At 39.6% G+C, this 20,637-nt stretch overlaps 1 long non-coding RNA gene across 2 annotated transcripts; it reads right to left on the bottom strand.

The window, feature by feature from the left end:
- Positions 1-306: 306 nt before the first annotated feature.
- On the bottom strand, positions 307-5,763 carry LOC107205733. Of its 2 annotated transcripts, XR_004498019.1 has the most exons (4): positions 5,077-5,763; positions 4,495-4,602; positions 2,729-2,835; positions 307-1,687 (listed from the first exon to the last, which is right to left on the bottom strand). It is a non-coding gene; the product is annotated as an uncharacterized LOC107205733 (long non-coding RNA). The 2 variants fall into 2 exon arrangements; XR_004498018.1 differs by lacking the exon at positions 307-1,687 and having other exon boundaries at positions 2,243-2,835; positions 5,077-5,750.
- Positions 5,764-20,637: the final 14,874 nt, after the last annotated feature.

A 20,637-nucleotide genomic window follows, 5' to 3' on the forward strand; every position in this document is an offset into this window, starting at 1 on the left:
CTGTTGGGGTCTGCAATGGTGTTTTCAAACCTTCAGTCTTCCCATCAGGATAACCAAGAGTCTACATTACAGCTGTGTCAGCTGTTGCATAGATTAGACAGCATGAGTGGGATACAGTTGTTATCAGATACTGCTTCTGCAATGTTCAACAGTGTAAGCTTTACAGACACAAGGACCACTCGTCCTTGCTTCAGTTTTTAGCCTCCAGTTAATATTATTTCTGGATTTTTTTTTCCTGTGAAACTGTGAACACTACCTTTTGGAAGGAATCTCTAGCATTTAATGGACTTTTAATGGACACTTCAGTTTTCAAATAAGAACAATCCCTTTATTTGTTAGTTGTGCCTAGAAAATGTCTTCAGTACTTAGTGTGGCTGAAGTCCTTCAATTATACACATGATGAGATACATTTTAGAGTGACATTGCCATTAAGATAAATCAACTCCTTTAAGACACATGCACAATTAAGCATAGAAAGGTTGGTATCATCTAAGTGGTTCATCTGTCATTTCAGTATTTTTCTTGAAATAAATACAGTAACCATCCATGACCTATAATTTCCAGGGGAGAATATGTAAACCTCAACAGAAAGCAGGTTTGGATACTTAAATTTTCAAAGACCTTAAAAGTCCTGTTTATAATTGACTATAGAACAAGGATAAAATACAAATTATCAATGGCAAAGGCTCCTTTCCACTGATTCAGGATGTTAAGTGTTCTAGAGCTCCAAGGGTTTGAATACCCTTCCATTAAAACTCTGTCATCTGTCTATCTATCTGTCTGTCTATCTATCTATCTATCTATCTATCTATCTATCTATCTATCTATCTATCTATCTGCCAATGCATGTAACTACTTCCCAAAATGGAACTCTGATCTGAAGCTTGTCATGCATCTTAAACAATTAGCTACAAATGGCTTCAACTGACTGTCTGTGGTAGCTTTACATGAAAACTGTAGACTTATTTTGCAACCATCCCTTTTATTAGCTCATTATGGAAAAAAAAAAAGTCCCAAACAACAAACAGAAGAATAAGAGTGTGGTCAAGAAAGAATTATATGTCTTGTGGCAACGAGAAACCTCAAACTCAATTTGGGTAGAGAATTTTCAATAAAGAACACAATAAGCAAGCAGTCTGTGTTCACTGAGATCATAATATAATTACATACAAATCTTGAACCCTGAAGTGTTAAACCAAAATGTACTTATCTTAACGTTATGAAGCCTTCATGTTTAACTGCAGAGTGGGAAAAGGTAGCTCCTTGTTTAAATTCTATTTCTGTTTAAAAATCAAAATTATAAGATAAGAGAATGTCTCTGGGAGGACATATACATGTCTTGAACCTACAATTACCTGCAAAAAACCAAGATGACTAAGTGTACCAGGCAGGCATGGGTCTCAGGCTGAAACAGGGAGCAGGCTGGACTGATCAAATACTTTCAGCAAATGAGTCAAAATCTTTCGTCTCTTAGCACTGGCTCCAGGTCTGAGTTCACTGTTGCCTCTGGAAATGTCTCCTTGGAATATGGAGCTGCTGCTTGGCAGATGTAGTGTGAGCTACATGGGCAAATGCAGGGACCCTGTTCTCTGCCTTCCCAAGCAGGTCAGCGTTGTCAGTAAGGAATGTAACTCATGGGTTAACCACCCTCTTTATGACTCCTTGTTGAGATAGAGAATCCAAGTTCCTAGGAAGAGTCAGGAATTTTTTTTCAGATACTCATTGCATTTTTTTGTAAGTACTTGAATGCTTTTCTGCTGAGGAATCTGCCAGGGCAGCACTTTTTCTACCAGAAAATTCCCTTCTGTCTAAATTTGTAATATTTTTCAAAACAATATTAAGTGAAATTACATTCTTAGTCAAAACAGGCAGTCACAAATTCTACTTGTTCAAATATGTGAAGCTAAGTGGTAACAGCAGAATGGGCAAACAGCTTCTTAGAGCAGATGTCCAAGATTATAATCCAGGTAAGAGAATACTTCATCCATTAGACTGTGATTTGGCAGTTAAAAAACAACCAAAAAAACAACCAAAAAGGAGATCTTGTTTTTTTAGTGAAGGAATACACAAGTGCAAAAGAAACATCCCTAAACCAAATTAGAGGGTGGATTTTAAAGGACTGCATATGTCTGTTGTTAGAACTGTGAAAACACAGAAGTGCTTGTTTCCTTGTGCAATTGTTACTACTGTGTAAGTGGTTCCCAGCATGGTAAACAGCAAAGGTAAGATGGTGAAATACAGATAGATTGGAGAAACATGTATTTATTTGTCAATACCATTTTGGTGTGTACAATTACAAATAGATTTGATACAGTATGTGCAGTGTTGGACATCATTAATATTTATGAGCAAATCCAAGAGTGCGTATCACTATTAGTCCTTTTATCATGGGCAACCTTCATAACTCTGTATTTCACTAAATATCATCTGTGTAATATTCTCTTCTACATGAAAGAGCATTGTGCTGGTTTTGGCTGGAATAGAGTTAATTTTCTTCATAGTAGCTGGCACTGGACTAAGTTTGGATCTGTGCTGGAAACAGTTGTGACAACAACACAGGGATGTTTTCCTTAGTGCTGAGCAGTGCTCACACAGGGCTTTTCTGCTCCTCACCCCACTCCACCCCACACGTGAGTGGTCTGGGGGTGCACAAGGAGCTGTGAGAGAATGCAGCCAGGACAGCTGACCCCACTTTGGTCAGGTTCCATATAAATCACATCATACTCACACATAAATCTACAAAAAGAGGAAGGAGGCAGGTTCAGAGTTATGTTGTTTGTCTTTCCAAGTAGCTATTACACAGCTCTGGTTTCTTGGGAATGGCCAAGCACCTGCCTGCAGATGGGAAGTGGTGAATTAATTCCTTATTTTATTTTGCTTGCATGTGCAACTTTTGCTTTACCTATTAAACTGTATTTATTGCAGTCGATGAGTTCTCACTTTTCCCAGCAAGGGGGAGTAAGCAAGTGGCTGGACAGAATACAGGACATCTAAATGACATTAAAATCAAAGTGAGGAAAAGAAACTGACCCCAACTGAGGAAACAATTTAAGAAACTTGGTACAGCCTGCTTCTAATGTAATTTGCAAAGCTGCTGATTCTGAAGTTTCTTTTCAGGTGACCCTTGGATCTTTGCTATTGTAGAAACTTTCAATGGTGTTTGCCCAATATTAAACTCTGAAACTACTGCTAAATGTTTCCTCTTTTCCTAATTACAGAATCAGTGGAATTGACCTGACTTCTAGCTTATTCCCTTAATTCTAAGTGAATGTTGCACTTAGTTGTTTTGAATTGTATACCAAATAGCTGCTTGATATCCTTTTGCTGCTATGTTGAATACTCTTGCAGAAATACTGTGCAATCACGAGACTGAGATCCTATTCATTGCAAAACAAGCAGATGAGCCAATGGCTCACATTTGGCGTCTCTTTGCACTCTTGTTTCCTAAGAAAGGCTGTGTGTGTCTAAGTTCACGTGCATCTTTTCTGTCTGTCTCCTTGGACCTTTTTTAGCTATTGACCAGATTTAACTTTATTTGACGCATGAGTAGGAGCCCCAAGGACACCACAGGTTCAATGGAAATGGTCAAGTGAGAAAAGAGGAGACTTTTAAAAAAAACCCAACAAAATATGTCATACCTGGTTCTGATTCTACTTAAGAATTCAGACCAAAACCACTCTAAAACTTTAAGCTTCCCCAGACTCACAGACTCATCTCATGTGATGAGCTGCACAGATTACATACATTGAGACAGTTCTGATATTCTGTGAAGAGTAAATCAGGAGTTCCCAGAGCTGTACAAAATAATGTTAGAGGTGATAGTAATTCCTTTGTTCTTTGTCAGGTGATGATAAAGAAAAGATCAAGGGAGAATCACTGCTTTTAATTTTGACCTCTTTTCCACCAGATGGTGCTCCTTCCCTTGTCCTGAGGTTGTTCTTTCTATCAAGAAATACTTGTTCATATCAGACCCTCTGCATCCATTTCTACCCACCCTGTATACCTGGATGCATTGCTCTGGGTGCCTCCCTCTAGCCAACACCGCTTTCCCAGCTCTGTCCTGCAGCTGTGCTTCACAGGATGTTTGGGGTCTGTTTGGCTCTTCAAAGCCTTCTGCATTATGAAACTGTGATATTGCAGCTGAGTCCAATCACATTGCGTCAGTGCAGCCCAATGCTTTGTTACCACCATTCACATTCACCTTTGTGCACCGTCTGAGACAAGCAAACCAAGAAATGGGTGCAATTCCACACACTGGCATGACTGTTATAGGCCATGATGTATCAATCAAACGTGGGATTATGACCCGTGATGGAATGTGTTAGCTGTTTGGAAATCACGGATTGGTTTCTCCAGACTAGGTCTGTATCAGTGTAAACAAGTGGATGACAATACCAAATTAAAAACAAATAACTCCTGCTGAGTCAAGCAGGAAACAGCACTGATTCTACAGTGTCTGCATCCTGTGTTTTCCAGTGCTCTTGCTGCTCTTACCTTGATACTGCTTCCTGCGGAGGGTTTGATCTTGCACCAGCCAGAGCCAAGGCACTTTGGCTCACCCAGAGCAGATCACCAAAGTACTCTTGTAACTTCCAGTTTTATCTAGGACCAGCCAGAAAAGGATGTTAAAAGTTTCTTTATCTCTACTAAATGTATAAAAAGTTTAGACAATGTCCCATTACTTTTTCTCTGCTGTTTTAGACGTATGGAGTGACACTGCACAGAACAGTAAAGGCACTGACACACAAGTAATGCCCCTGGGACCTGACAAGCCTCCAGCCACTGGATGCTTAGTGGACACAGCAGAGCAAGCTGCAGCCCTATCCTTCAGCTGTTGGAATTCTCAAGCTGCTCACAGTCCTCCATAGCCCTTCCCTCTGCCCTTTTCCATGGACCTGTTATTAAGAAAACTCCTGAAATAACTGAACATATACTTTGCTGTAAGTATATGTTTATATTAATTGTACTTAATTTCTTTCTCCCTCTCAGTATATTTATCCTACTGTCTGTCCCCACCCTTCCTCCCAGTCTCCCATGATGGTGCCATTATTGGTCTTGTGGAGGAGATACACTTACCAGATGTGTCAGGAAGGGATGGGTGGGGGTTCCAAATTCTGATAGAAATAGATGCCGAGCAGGAAGACTATGTTTTCTGCAGGGATTTTGTTCTTTGCTCTTTCTATGTTACTGGGCTAGAAAGGAGGCGGGTAAGAGATTGTAGTAACAGGGCTACTCCTTTTCACAGGAAGTTCTTGAAGTGTTTTATGAGACTGAGAACTATCACTGCCCCATTCACCTCTTCCTGAACTGAGACAGCCCAGGCTGCACAGTGAGTCACTGTTGAATGGGTATGCCTTGGCTTTAGCTTGCAATTCCATAATGCATTTTAGGGACTCTGTAACAACAGATGATTTAAAAGAGAATTAAAATGAGTAAAGAAAACCTCACTGAAACCAAATGACTATAACAAACCCAAGCATTTTAACTGTTGCATCCTATTCTCTCCTACTGGTTGTTGCTAATTCACCTAAGTCCTTACATCCATAGATCAAAAACCAGCTTTAAAACAGTTAGGACTTCTGCTAAAAGCTGAACTAAAATTCCATCTACTTCTTTCTTTTTTTACCCCTCTGTTTATGGGAAAAAAGATTTCAACTGTGAAAATTTTACTTTCCTTTTTTTTTTTTTTATGACACATTTTTTTCATTACCTGTTCGTCTACAATCTCTTGCAATTGTAGATATTTAATTTTAATTAGCAAAAAACATTATACTTTACTCACTGTCAAGCAGCAGCATCCTAGAAACAGCTTCTTCACAGTCTGCCCAGTCTGCCAGTGTGCAGGAATGGTGACTGATTGCACAGACCTTGAGACTCATCCTAAGCTTAATTTTCCTTGATGTCCTGGTGATGCATCAGACCATGTCATCTGTTTTGAGGTTTGTATGTCCCACATTTTCAAATGCCTAGATGTTCTAACATTCATGGTCAGATCCACTTTTAAGCTAAAAGGAGCAAAGATATACTCCCACAGTTATGATTAGCGATACAGCCCTTGCATGTCCTTGTGCCAAATATTTCCAGGATTAATGACAGTAAATGTTATGGCTCAAGATCAGTATGTTAGTATGGATTGGAAAACCTATTTCACTTTGGTCTTTTTCTACCTGGAAGTTTGCTTCATTTCAGAAAAAATTCATAGGAGTGTTTTCATCTTTACTCTCCAGCTGCATTAATAGTATGATGCATTTATAGGAGAAGAAAAATTATTAGAAGAATTTATGCTCTCATCTGATTCATTACCCTAGAGGAAAAAAACCCAAAAACCCTTTAGAGTATTTGTGGCTAAAGGTATTCCTTCTTTCCCACTCAGAATGACTTGAATCACATGTCTCGGAATGATTTTTGCCAGAGGACAAATTGAGTATTGAGTGGTTGGTGTGAAAACTGATTTAGAAACAGTCACAATTCTGATGAGGATGGAACAATAGGACTGCAGGAAATACTCGTTTGTGATGCAAGAATGCAAATTGTGCAGTGTGTGTGCAGAAGAGTTAATCCAACAAAAAGTGGTTTTATCTCAAGACGCAGTTTAAGACTGTGCTGCCCTTCCTTAGACACTTTAATTGCAGGTGGAGAGAGATAAGCTAGCACTCAAAGTGACAGCAAGCTAATACAGTGCTTTGTATTGAGAGCAAAGGAATGAATAGCCTTCTCATTACCAATTTCAGGCATGGGCAGGCAGAAGAAAAGGCAATGTTAAGATCTGGAACAGGTCTAGAGATCCTGCTTCCTCCCTGCACCAGCCAAATGGGGACAGTGGAAGCATAACTCCATTGCTGGGCTGTAGCAATTTGGATTCTTGATGCTTAGTGATTATTAATGGACTAAAAGTTACAGAGGGAAGCAGTTTTTGATGTTTCATAGGCTCACATAATATAATGAAGATAGTCTTGCACTGACAAAGAGAGTGGCAGTTAGTTAACCTAACATCTCAGTTCTATCTCAGCACTAAAATTAGCAGGCTACAGAAGCTAGTGCTGGAGTAGGGTGAAGCAGGGCCCTCTGAGGAAGAAGAGGATTCTGCCTTCAAAAGGTTACCAAGGAACAGCTGTGATTCAGAGCTGAAGTGACTAAAGAAGAATGTGTTTTCCAGAAAGCCTCCAGCCACACAGCTCAGATGGGCAGTGCTCCTGGCATGGAGCCATGGTATTGATTGCTGGTGTCCTTGAGGCTGATGGCACACATCTTCTGACTTTGCCCCCTGCATTTAGATTTGGGTATTAGGTGTTAGGAGGCTCTTTTTTATTTTTTTTTTATTTTTTTTTTATTTCCTTCATTTTCTTTTTCATACAAACTACAGTAAGCATTCTGTTTATTTAGCAAAAAGAGCTCAGTTCTAGACCAAGTTCTTATTCATCACTAAAATCCTCACAAAAGACTTCCAAAGGCAGTGTGGAAGGCACTCTGCAGAATGGGCATTGACAGTGCCCCTTGGCACCTGCTGGGACATTAAAGTTCCTATGGCTGACGCATCTTTTACAAGCTGTGAGCATTTCCTGGGGAACTACATCTAGCTGAAGCTCTCTCAACCACATCCTTTTTTCTCTCGAGGACATAAGAAGAGCACACCAAAACTGTACTGTACAGGTCCTGCACATTAGTGAAGCAATGACGAGTTTCTCCATGTCTTTCTCAAGGGAACTTTGAAGTCATTCAAAGAGCTTTGGGAATGTATATTTTAATAACAACCCAGGACCGTACTTGCTGGGCTTTGCATTTGGCTTTGCCATTTTGTTTACTATAGTGTTTGTGAAATAGGGACAGGCCATAAACATCCACCTAGCTGCACTTCTGCAATGACATGCTCTGACTTGCATGAGTATTTTAGGTGGAAGTGTTCCTGCAGCCTTCTTTGTGGGTTTTCAAGTCATCCAGTTAGGGAGAAAAACAACCATAACATGTTACTGAGGTCACAGATGAATAAGACATTATGAATAGTCACGCTGGAAACAAAAGCTTTGGTGAATACTTGGTGAGAACTGTGGGGGTTGACAAAAGTTTGCAGAGCAATTCAAATTAATGAAGCACATGGAAAAATGTTACCTTGTGGATATTTCCAGGCTAGAAGAGTTTTTGAATAAACTGTTCGATGTTGGGATTTCACTCGCTCTTATTACCATCTGAGTTGTGAATCATCCGATCATTGGCTTGAAGGTAAATCATTAAGTAAAAAAATTTAGGGGGGTGAGGAGGGGGTGGCAATCAATGTGCCAGGTTTACCCTATGTCCCAGAGCAGTGAATAATTGCTGTTACTGTAGCAACTGATGGCTTAATGCCTAAGCTTAAACTTCTCCCCAGCAGTGTCAGATCTTCTGAGAGGGTCATAAATAAATGTGAGTATATATATCATTTTTTGCATCAGAAACTTTGCCAACAGATAAAATACCTTTCTTTCTTAAGCCATTTTAAAAGAGAGCATATACTAACATGCCCACATAATAATAACTTGTCCATTTGTGACAAAGTTTTTCTCCATATCACATCTTACTGCCAACAGCAACAGTCAACAACTTCCTTCATGAACTGTGATTTTATCTGGAAGCTTCAATCAGATGCGTGCTTGTAAACTTTTCTCAACTATAGATTGTGAACATTTATACATTTATTCTCCCAGCAGCTGTGTAAAATGATACAGTGCTTTACAGCTCTGGACCTGAAAGATAAATATCATATAACCTGCCTCCAATGTTGCAGAAAGTCTACAGTAGAAAGAGAAAAGCATTCCAGATTTCCTAAGATCAACTCCAGAGCCTTACATACATAATTTCCCAAGCTAAACATCAACTCTGAGGTCATGGGTCCAGACATATCTGTCCCTAGTATGTTAAATGGCAGAAACATGCTGGCACAAAACGATGGGGTGAAGTTGATTGTTAGAATATTTACTTTTCTCAATCTTACGTAATCTTAGCATGTTAATCTGTTTTTCCTACCTCTGAGGTAGATTTTATAGATTTTTCTCAAGTGATGCAACATACTTTAAGTTCACTTTGGTCATTCAGTCACTTATTTCCCCTTTCTTCCACAAAATAACAGAAGGTTTGCCATCTGTCAGGAAATTTCCAGTGAAAGGACAAAATTGGTAGCAGCAATCAGCTGAAAGCAAGAATGTGCTTATTACATGAAAGTGCATGCTTAGCAATTAAAATTTTCTGAAACAACATTGTAGTTGTTTTTGTGCTTTATACACAGTATTAAAAATAAAATAGTCTACCACATGTAATTTATGAAAGCAGCTAATAATGAGTTCATTATTGCATAGCAAGACAATGTTGCAGTCGTGGTTACAGGCCTAGCCAAAGTCTTTGATCTTCTGGTTCATTAATGTATAAATGAAAAGACCTTAGCTAATTATCTCAGTAACTGGTCTCACTCAGGTCTCAGTCAGTTCTTATTCAAAGGCTTACTCTTTCATTTTCCATCCTCTATGCAGGTAGTGAGTCACCTGAGTCATGATTTATTGTTCTTTCGTATAGGAGATTTGTTATTTTCATACCTATGTCCAAGGGACTCATCTGTCTATAAAATTTGCAGCTGAAACAATTTGAAAAATGCCAGGTGATGTAGCTATTTGCAGTGACACCACTGGGTGTTAGTAAAGAGGAGCTGATTTTAAGTAGGCAAATGCAGCACCCAAGAGTTGAGCCAGCCCCAGGGCTGAACTGAGTATCATCAGAGCATTGCTGCACTTTTTGGGCTCCTTCCTCTGCTCCCAGGCAACCCAGTTGTGAAACCCATGACTGGGAATGAGAGTCCATGTTGACAGGGCATTTAAAAAATCCAGTGAAGGTGAATATTTGAATCTGCTATCCTGGCTAGTAACAGCGTACTCTGTCAGAAGTGAATAGTACATTGTATAGGTTAAAGCTTTTGTTCACTTTCAAATACTTCATGGTCACTTCCATTCAGATAAATTTTAGTCAAAACTATATATATATATATAGAATATGCAATTTATAGAATAGAAATTCACTCTGAATTTCAAATTATTGAAATCTGATCTTGATGGTGATTCTAAAATGTGGTCTTCATTTTATACACAGATTGTAGTTTTCAACTTGCATCTCAAAGAATAGTAATAATTACCAAATGGTGCTTCATTGATCGTTGCCAGTCTCTCTCCCCTTCTTCCCCAATCTTTTTCATTATTTTAATAATAATAGTTCAGTGACAGCACAAAGGAACATTATGTTTCTGCCTTAGAAGTTGCATACCAAATTATTTTACACCAGGTTCTATGACACATCCTGCAGCTCTTATTATTATAAACAAATCACATTCCATGAAGAATTATGTCATTAGATACATCAAATTCATATGTTACAGTATTTATATGATGAATGTTTGGAATAGTAAGATGGCTGATATGCCTTCGAGTTCTAGTATAATTTCTTTTTTGTTGTATCTTTCAGTTAATCCATGCATGAACACATCATGGCTTACCTGTCTCCACTGCCATTGATTTTCCAGGGATGAGATCTGGTGCTGGGAATGGAATCTGTTTTATGCACTATGCTAAGTGGAGAAAAATGCTGAAGGTAATATTTAACAATGGGTAGACTTACATATAATTAACCATTATTTTCAGGGGAATTTGCTTCTGTTGTTTTTTTACTGCACACAATTGCACACGAACAGGTGGCTGCTTTCTTTCAACTCATTTCTTTATGGACAATGGATTTTATGGTGCCTTGGTGCCTCTACCTACAGTATTATTGCAGATGTGAAAAGAGATATGAGGTACAGTTTAGAAGATGAAGTGACATGGTGAGAGGACAACGACAGTGGATTATAACTGGAGTATGTTTTTCAACATGACTGGGGCAAAACTGAGCCAGATAAACTTCTGGCCAGAATGTGATAAATTTCTGAAGACTCTGTAAAGGAAGAGGTATGAGTACCATTCTGAGGAACGTTTACAACTAGCCTAGATGATAGACTGGTTACACTGATAGTTATAACAGTAGTTTCAATTCATGGAATACACTTGATTGACCAAGAAACTGCTTTAGAAGGACGAAAGAGCCCTAAAGCCTTCATCAACTTAGTTTGATCGCTTACCTGGCTTTGGTTTGAACAGGAGGGTAAACTAGACACGTTCTGAGATTCCTGAGAGCCTGAAGTGTCCTATGAAATCACAGAATGGTTAAAGGTCAGAAAGGACCACTGTAGGCCATCTATAAATATAAAAAGCAAATAAATACAATCAAATAGTATAGTGAAGAGTGAATAGAAGTAAGAAATGGAAAGTGACTGTACCATCCTATAAAGTTGAAACTGCTCATTTTTTTCCCCCTTTTTTTCCATCTCTTTCCTTTTCTTCTCCACTCCATTTCTTCTTTTGTAAATTTTGGGCATACTAACCTATTTTCCTGTGTTTCCTGTGTTGTGATCCAAGAACATGCTTTTTGTGCTCTTTCTGTCAATATGCAAGAGTGCTCAGATCTCCAGATCTTGTGCCTGCCCCCCATTTAGATTAGACTATCACAACCATTAACTAAATTATGTACTTGGCATAAAGAACAGAAGATCCAATCCATTTTAGTAGCTATGGTGCAATCTCCTAGTACAGAAATTGACTGAAAGTCTGTGTCTATTCTTTCCTCCAGACATGGCAGCCCCAGTAGGTGTTTCCCTCAGGTACGCTCTGGCGAGGCATTTCTGCAATGTGTACATGTGTGTGAGGGTGCATGATAAAGCCACCTGTCCCCTTAATCAGAGGGGGACTGATTCCCACCACTGGGGTCATTGCAAGAGGCATTGCTGCTTGTTAATATGTCTGCATGTAGGTGAAAGGATCTCCTGCAGGGCATGAGACCAGTGGTGAAGTTTCCTGGAGATCACAACTCCAGCTCCAAGGCTTTCACTGTCTTAGGGAGCGGTTCAAGGAGAGACTCACTCCTTTGAAATTCAGGGCTGTTTTGCTGTGGGTCACTGAGCCCAGTTGGCAAGCCACAGAATAAATCCTACTAAAGTCACTACAATTCTTCTCATCCTTTCCTCCCACAGATGCAGAATGCCAGCTGCTAAAAGCCATTTCAGAAAGGGCATGGGAGAAACCTGGGAGAAGGTTTTTCTTTCTAAATAAATCAAGTCATTAATTCTGACTAATGCAATGCTGCTTAGTAACCCTATACAAGGGTGATGTGGTGCCAGCTTCATGTCAGTGTGCCTCACTGCAGTGCCTGTGATACTGTCCACATGGTCACCTTCCAGACTGAATTGTCTAGTTGTAAGAGGCAGATGAAGCTCCTCTGTGCAAACACCCACAGAACTGAATTACATTGGCCCCTTGTCCTGGAAAAAGTGATGTACATGTGCTTTAATCTGGGAACAACGTGCCAGATGTAAGGATAAGAAACATGAAATCTTTGCTGAGTAAAAGGCATCTGGAAAATATTAGGGCTAACAGACATGGACAGCCCATCTCAAATACTAAAGCAGCAGAACTCCTAGGATAACGCTGAACTTCTGTTCCCCTCAAGTTTAATTAGCATGATAAATGCTAGTACAATAGCCTAGTACGTAGTCTGGTATATCCAGATCTCCCTTTATGGCCTCACTAATAAACTGCAGAGTCTTCATCTCTAGACATAACCACTGAAACTTGGAATGCCTCATAAACAGGAATGTATTCATCTTTATAGTGTTACATTGTTTCAAGAAGGGTAGCCTCCTTAGCATCATGACTGAGAGACTTCAAGAGGCAAATTGCTGAAAGATTCTGACAGAACCCAGAGGAATAACCCAGGTCTCTGAAGTCCTCTCTCTTTCCTGCTTAGAAAAAGTCTCTCTCCACAGTGCAAGTTTTGTAGTGGGAACCAGCTGACTTCCAATGAGGTCAGTGTTAAATATTTGCTTATTCTATCCCCCATCTTCCTTAGAACGATATTTCTCCTGGTCATGCATGCATCAGACATGCATTTTCCCTGGCAGATGGGGTGCTAACTAACTCCCCTTCCAACTAAAGGATATGAAGAAAACTCTTCAGACGTATGAGACTATAGTGCGTGCATCCAGTGAAGGTCTTTCTTTTAAATGTTATTAAAGTGAAAGCATAGTAAGGAAAGGGTGCATTGTCTCAATTTCATTATACAAACAAATAAAAGTACTTGCAGTTCCATGGAATTTTAACACAGTTAATCATAAACTTGATATTTGCATCTCACAGGCACTGAACATTGTGTAGTTACTAGAACTGGGATAAACAGGTTTTGAAAGATTTGCCTGCTATAGCTACGTTCAAGGGTTAACCCTCACTCCTCTGCTCAGGTGTTGGCAAAGGAAATCCTCTCATAATCACAAAGATTGGAAGTTAGCCTATGAATTGTTCACATCTCTATCTTGCAGGTAGCTGCTTGCTTTGAGATGCCCTCAAAAGATCTGTTCTGGTATGACTCCTAAGGCTAACCTGAACCATGAAGGGTTGGGTTTTTATTGTCCTTTGTACCTATATAATTCTTAGACCCCCCCCCCATTCATTTCTGTGAAGCTATTCCAACTTCACCTAATGGCAGATCTATCCATTGCCTGACTCTAAATGCTGAAATCTTGGAGTCTTCTTTAACACCCTTTCCCAAATGCATGAATGTACTCTTTTAAATTCACTCGGTTCACATTTATACACCAAGACAAAAATGTGCATAAGAAGTTTCTCAGTTTATCCCCTTCACAGTCATCCAAAGCTCACTCGCATGCAGACGGGCAAAAATACAAAATAAAAAAATACAAAAAAATACAAAAATACACTCATACAGAATTCTGCTCTTCAATGTCACAAAGAGTGAGAAGCTCACATTGAAGATCTTGTGCACCCACATATTCATGCTGTCATGGGTCTTTGCTGGGCATATTCCTATTTGAGCAATCCAGGGGAGTAGCAGTGCTACCACAGATCCCTCATAACTAATCAAATCCGTAATCTCTCAGTCAGTTGCTCTGCACCTCAATTTGTCTGTCTCTGTATTCTCAGCTCAGACATGTGTTGTGCCATCCTGACCTTAAACTGCTTTTGATCAAAATCTGGACATGGATAATTGCATCCAGGGTTGTCCTTCACTCCTCAGCTCTGTTTCATTTCCCCATGCTGTACAGATTACAAGGGTGACTGCCTTGAAAGTAGCTGATTATAGTGCGAAAAATTGCCATTTTTTCATGTAACTGACCCTGCCATTCCTTTTCAATCCAACTTTTTTGGCTCCTAATGTGTTCTCATAGCATCTTGTCCTTATTTTTTAATTTCCTGCTTTCCCATCACAAAAACAATTATGCGTGCTCCTTGCAGGTCTCTTCTAGAGATTAGAGACCTACAACCCAAATTAGCTAATCTAGAGATTAGCTCAATCCAAATTCTCTTCTCTGAACAATTTTTAAATTTGGAAATATTCAAACCATTTAGATTTTAAATTACTCCATAGGGCTCTTAGAGAATCCAACACTCTTAAACCAGGAAAAGTTTTATTTGGTAAGACACACTGCAGCATAAGAATCAGCACTCTGTGTCAGAGAGCCATTTACCTACTTGCAGGTTTCCTAAATGTTTTATATATTCTGTATATAGTGAAATACAGTCACTACTTACAGTGCTTACTCCTACTTTCCTTACAATTTTACTACAATGTCAAGGTATCCACATACCTTGACACAAGACCTCTTCTAAGTTCTACAGCTGCACTCCAGTTCCTATCTCTGTGGTCCTAGCACAAACCTATAATTTATTTATTCACCAAATTTTGGGACTGAGGTGCAACATCCAAGAATGATTATGCCACTCCTGATTCCTTGTGGTTTTATCATGTCCTGTTTATTAATGTAACAACTGAAGTATTTGAGACCTACTAAAAGTTTAACTCACGTTATCTGTGCTCTTTTCTTTTTTAATCGGTGTGCATTACTTTGTGTTTGCCTTCTTTATGTTCTCATAATTTTGCTTTGGTTCTGGCAGCTTCAAAGTGTTTGCTAAGGGATTCAAACCACAACAGATAGAAAAGACCCATTAGGTCATTTTGCCCTGCTTGTTGTTTAACACCCTCTGTTGCATAGCTATGAAGTTTTCCTCTGAGACATCATTGCATAGTTGGTATTGCCTCATAATAAATTAAATCTTTTGGACTCCTGGAAAGGTACTATACACAGCTATAGAAAAATACTATTAGATATACATTCTCAAAATCTCACAGAAATCTAGGGTACTGCATCAGCTCTATGGGCAAGAGATAGTCTTATAGTTTCTTACCAATTGATAGTGCTGACTCCTTACAAGTTCTTAATATTTTTCCTTCAAATCAGAAGGAAAACACAACAGATGCTGCCCTGCATTTAATGGCCTCCTCATGGCTACATATATTTTTATTTGCCACAGACATTATTTATTAATATTAATCTTTGTCTCCCAATTTCTCATACAAGCTTATTCCCAAAGGTTTGTGCAACAATGATGCATTGAGTTGGTTTGACCCATGCACTGAGGAGATGAAAACAAATAAATAAATAATGATAAGGCTATATTATCTCCAGGATTTGCATGTCTTTCTTTCAGTGTTTGTATAAGCAATTTGTTTTTGTTCTGGCAGTTCATTCTGGCCATTTATTACCCTTATCTTTTCCATGGAAAACTTAATATGTTATTTTTACTGTTTTTTCTTTCTATCCTATACCCATTCTATTTCTCAGTGCAGATGTCTATGTTTTATTCCTCTCTTTCAGAGCATGGACAGCAGTGATCCTTGCAAAGTTTCTTACATAATTTTTTTTCTACAAGTCCTTCAATTAATGGATGCACACTTTTTTTTTTTCCTTTTCTGTACCTTTAGACTGACATGATGAGAGAAACCGTTGCAATGTTTCCCAGGAAAAAATCCAACTCTTGATCTGAGATGTGTGGCAAGAAGACCAAAGTATCAAGGTGGCAGGGGTCTTCTCCAGGAACAGGAGAAGTGGTGCTTAAATGGTATTTTCTGTTTGGCAGATGGATTTCTGGGAATTTGAGGGTGTTTTCTTTTATCCCTTTGTTCATCAGGTTATCCAGTACTCCTTTTGAGGCACATCTGGATTTTTGGGATACGTCTTTCTCCTGGGGAGAACATACACAACCAAGGAACTTGGTTACTCAATGGTTTTCAGTTTATCAGATCAACTGATAGTTGGGGTTCTATTTGATGACTATTATGTATGTGAAGAAGCTGTAGAAATATTAAAATATGTAGCTGTATTGATTTAAAATTTGAATCTTCACAGAATTGTTTGCAAAGCTCTTATTCTGCTGTGGCCATTGTCAGTGTCCTTATCATTACTTTCTTTACCTATAATTTATCTAGACAGTAATCTGCAGAACTGTAATGGAATTTTCTTGAGATTGATTACGTTTGGAAAAATGCAGATAAAATATTTAGGCTGTCTTCTAGACCTGGACCAATATTTGATAACATTTTTTAAAACCCCCATTTTTTTCCTTCTTTTCTGGATGAAAAGGAGTCTAATTTACAGAACTGCTAAGTCATAAGATTTGAAATGAGAATGAATCGTAGTTGTGCTTTCAGTACTTTACATAACTATAGAATACTAAGTGTTTTAAATACATGGTGCTCTGGTAGCTCGAAATGGATACCTGGAATTAATAAACACCTTTGTCTTGATCTTTTTAGGATTCTCCATTAAAATAGAGACAATAAATTATTACTTTCTCACCCCATTAGGGATTCATAAAGATCAATAAATGCTTTTGTGCTAATACTGTAATGTTAGGGGTAATGCATTAGTACAATGTAATACACTAATCTACATATATTAAATGTTTATTTACATTATAAATACATGTGTAACTATAATACCTAAAATACCATAAGGATGAACAGCATATGAAAACTCATGAGGAAATGAACAGAAGTTTTCAGCACAAGTTTGATTCATGTGAAGCAATACAACTCAGGGCCACTCCCTGTATGCATAGTATTGGGTAGCTTCCCTTTCAATGAGTACCCCCTAGTCTGTGCCCTAAGTACTGCTTCTCCCAGCCTGTTACAATGTTAATAATGTTCTCTTAGTTCAGTCCCCTGTGTACAGTTTCTAGGTTTTGAATAAGTGGCGTGCAGAGACGGCTGTTTCGGCATTGAGTTGCCTGTGGGTTAATCCCATGAACAAAGCCCTTAGCTCCCCCCTACAGACCTCTGCCACTTGTACTGAGAGTAGCTGCTGGACCAAATGGAGGACTCATTGGAAAATTTGCTTTTTCAAGTTGGTAGGTGTACAGGAATAGCCTTTTTTATCTGCTAGGAAAGCCTTGTGAAGCCAGGAAGTGGAGAATATTTGCTGCAAAAGAAAGCTGAGGGAACGAGGTTCTGCCTCATGAATCCATCATGTGGATTATGATTTGAGGGGAGAGCAGTGGATGTTGTCTCCCTGGACTTCAGCAAGGCTTTCAACACTGTCTCCTACAACATCCTCATAGGCAAACTCAGGAAGTGTGGACTGGCTAAGTGAAGAGTAAGGTGGGTTGAGAAATGTCTGAGTGGCAGATCTCAGAGTGTGGTGATCAGTGGCACAGGGTCTGGTTGGAGCCCTGTCACCAGTGGTGTCCCCCAGGGTTCAATACTGGGCCCAGTCTTGTTCACCTAATTCATCAATGACTTGGAGGAAGGGGCAGAGGCCTCCTCAGCAGGTTCCCTGCTGACTCAAAGCCAGGAGCAGCAGCCCATACCCCAGAGGGTTGTGCAACCCTTCAGAAGGGCCTCGACAGGTTGCAGAGATGGGCAGAGAGGGACTTTCTGAAATTCAAGAAAGGCAAGTGCAGGGAATTAAAAACCTCTGGACCACCACAGGCTGGGGCTGAGCTCTTGGAAAGCAGCTCTGTGGAGAAGGACCTGAAGGTCCTGGTGGAAAACAAGCTGTCCATGAGCCAGCAGTGGCCAAGAAGGCCAATGGGATCCTGGGGTGCATTAGAAGAGCAGCTCACAGGAGGTGATCCTGCCCCTCTACTCAGCCCTGGTGAGGCACAGTTCTGGGGCCAAGTTCTGGGCTCCTCAGAACAAGAGAGACTTGAACGCCAGGGAGTTGATCCAGTGAAGGAGGGCAAAGATGACTGGGAGAGTGCACCATCTCTCACGAGGAAAGGCTGAGGCAGTCTGGCCTGTTCAGCCTCAAGAAGAGACGAATCAGAGTGGACATTGTCTCTAAGTGTGTGACAGGAGGGTATCAGAGGATGGAGCCTTTCTCGTGGTGCCAAGCAATAGGACAAGAGGCAATGGGCAGAAACAGATGAACAGAAGTTCCACCTGAATACGAGGAAGCATCACTTTACTGTGTGGGTGAATGAGCAGTGGAACAGCCTGCCCAGAGAGGATGTGGAGTCTCCCTCACTGGAGATATTCAGGATCTATCTGGACACATTCTTGCGCTGTGTGCTCTGGGATGTTCCTGAAGGTTGAACTAGAAGACCCACTGTGACCTCTTCCAAGCTTACCCATTTTGTGATTCTGTGATTTGTCAATAAGCTTTAAACTGGCTAACTTTGGTTGGATTTTATTTGGAATGGTAAATAGTCCACTCTTAATTTGACAGCCTGTTGTAATCAACCCATGCTTCAAAAATAAATGTTCCTGAGCTTTCCAAAGAAAAGGCAGTAATATTTCTTACTATAAATGCAAAGTACAGCACTTTCGTTAGCCTTTCTGAATTTGTCAGAAAAACATATACTAGTATGGACGACAGTACTCAAAATGTTGTTGCAAAGCCAGTGTCTATGATGGAAAATTTCAATTTAGCCAAACAGCTAAAGGCTAAAATTTAGCAAACTCTGAAGAAAAAATTACAAGGTCTTGCAAGCCTAAACAATGGGCAACCTTAGTAATAGATGGCATTTGCCTGTAACATAGAACACAGCTTGGAAATAGTATTTGTTCTATTTATTCTGGCTTCTCTAGTGATGTTTTTATAGAAAGTGTATTATTTTCCATTAAAGTTAATGAATCATTTCTGATTTTGTTGCAGCAGAATGAAGGCAGGAATCTCATACTCTGTATTCTCAAACTGCTTGGCATGTCTAACCCACATATCAGCTTTATACCCACCTTTTGATATTTCACTGGAATTTAACAAATGAAGCAGAGATTAATATTAATGAAAAAATAGAAATTACCATACATTTGTTCTCTGTTTTCATCAAGTGTCAGACATTACAGTAAGAGACGCCAATTTAAGAATCTAGACAAATTTAGGTAATGTCCTTGATGCTTGATGGCTGTAATTAAATTAATTCTGGGAATCTGCGCTGGCACTTCTGCCACACCGGGATTGTGGCCTCCAAGTTCCTAGTTATAAAGTTTTTAATGTTTTCTCTGCCACCTAAGACTGTGTGGGGACCGAATTCATGTTAATTTTGTGGCAGCAGTGCTAAAGAAGGATATGCAGAGGGAAAGGTCTGACTGTCTCCAAAAGCCACCCGTAATCCTCTCTGTGCTGAACCACATGTAAGTGTCAATAAGCATACTTGGGAGCATGGGGGCAGCATAGTTGGCCAGGTAGGGCAGTAAATTTAGGGAGCCACCACCCTGTGTGGCACCCTGCCTTTGAAAATAGCACAGTAATAAATAATGCATGCTGGTGTGCCGACCAAGCTAGCTTCACCCTGTCCAGACCTGTTGGTACAATGTGCTTTTTTGTCTGTCTGGAAGTATTCTGCGTCTTAGCAACCAAAGCTGTCTCTGCCCTTAGGAGCTGAAACAGAAAAGGCCAACAGTCACACAAACAGAAAGTGACATTCCAGTCTCAGTACCACATCGTAACCATTTTCCTTCTGCTTTTGCCGATGTCCTTTTTAGCAAGAGGAAAATTCTGTTTTCCCTGTCTATGTTGAGATCCAGTGGTCACATCCTCCTGTGGTGCTTCTGCAGCATATAGATAAGATGTATTTCAGTGTGATTCTTTAATCTCCCGTGTTTTTATCAGTGGCACAATGTAAGACTTTGGTTTCTTGTAAAAGATATACTTCCTGGAAAGGGAAGTGCTCTTTACTGCTTGCTAGTTCTTTGCTTTTCCTGTTCTGGACAGATCATTCATGCTGATATTATGCTAAGGCATTATTTTGATGATGAAAGCTATAAATACTCACCAAGACATGACCTGGTATGCAAATACTTGGACTCAGTGACATGAATGCTTAGAGAAATCTTGTAAGTGCTAGGCCTATCAAAATAGCTGCTGAGCTGTCTGCAGGGACAATCTCAAGCCTTGATGTTGTAACCACAAAACAATGAAGCTCTCCAAGATGGGTATTTACAGTCTTCCTTCTTCTTCAAGGACAACTTTCTTTGATAGGTGAGAATCAATGGAAACCATGGAACTTGACCTAACCTGGCTGAGAAATAATTGGATCTTCCCAAACAACACTTGTACACAGGTGCACCTTATCTATGTGAGCAAAAGGAACTTCATTTTCAATTGGTGTTAGATAGGAACAAGGTGACATTCCTTGAGTCTGAGATCCATTATTTATCTTGAAATCAGGTTCAGCATAAATAATATCTGTAAAATATTTCCCCTACATTGACAATGAGCCTTGATTAATAATTAATAGTATC

This window comes from Parus major, chromosome 5 (assembly GCF_001522545.3).
Source record: "Parus major isolate Abel chromosome 5, Parus_major1.1, whole genome shotgun sequence".
Taxonomy (NCBI): Eukaryota; Metazoa; Chordata; class Aves; order Passeriformes; family Paridae; genus Parus; species Parus major.